We start from the raw sequence: 800 nt of genomic DNA, 5'->3' as shown, positions 1-800 counted from the left end.
CCTCTGTGCGGAGGCAGCAGCAGAGTAAAACCCCAAAGTCTTCCTGTGACAAAGGATCAGACAGGAGACCCTTCCCACCTCCCCGGAGAGGGGAGGGGGGAAAGAAGAGGAGTTGCGGCCTCATCGTTACTTTGGAGCGTCTAGCACCACTGCTGCCCTCTAAGGCCTTTAAAGTCATTACAGGAGAGAGAAGTGAGGGGACCAGAGTCTGAAATGTAGGGAAAATACATTTTGAATGTAATGTATAATGCTTTTCACAAAATGCAAGAATAATCCAAAGTCCTAACCTATTCAATTTCACTTAATTTTGGTCATTCATGTACAACAAATGTCAAGAAGACAAGTGGTTTTTTTTTTTCTTCCAGAAATGTCTACTGCAGTAGCAAAAGATGGAAAATACAATGTCAAAACTTACGCAGAAAATACCCCCAACACACCAGTCTCTGTTAAACAAGACTAAGTCAGAGTACGCAATTGGGTATCAAAATATGTGGAATTGTTGTTTTTCCACGCTATGGGGAGGAAGGGGCTGCCCTTGGCTGCCTCATAAAGGGGGGGGGGGGGAACTTCACTCCCCTCGTGATATCCAACACAGCAGATGGAGAATAAAAAAAAAATCTAAAAAATGCATTGCTTGTGTATTGTGACACTGGAAAAATAAACGAGTGCTTTCATCTGTTAAAAAAAAAATCATAGCAACTGTTGTGAAGACAGATCACGTGTAAAAACTGTAAAAGAAAAAGCCGGTTTGAGAAAAACTTACATAAGTAAAAAAAATCCCCCAGTCGTCCCAGAACTAC

The sequence above is a fragment of the Syngnathoides biaculeatus genome, chromosome 18, assembly GCF_019802595.1.
Source record: "Syngnathoides biaculeatus isolate LvHL_M chromosome 18, ASM1980259v1, whole genome shotgun sequence".
Classification (NCBI taxonomy): domain Eukaryota; kingdom Metazoa; phylum Chordata; class Actinopteri; order Syngnathiformes; family Syngnathidae; genus Syngnathoides; species Syngnathoides biaculeatus.
This window is presented reverse-complemented; position numbering follows the sequence as displayed.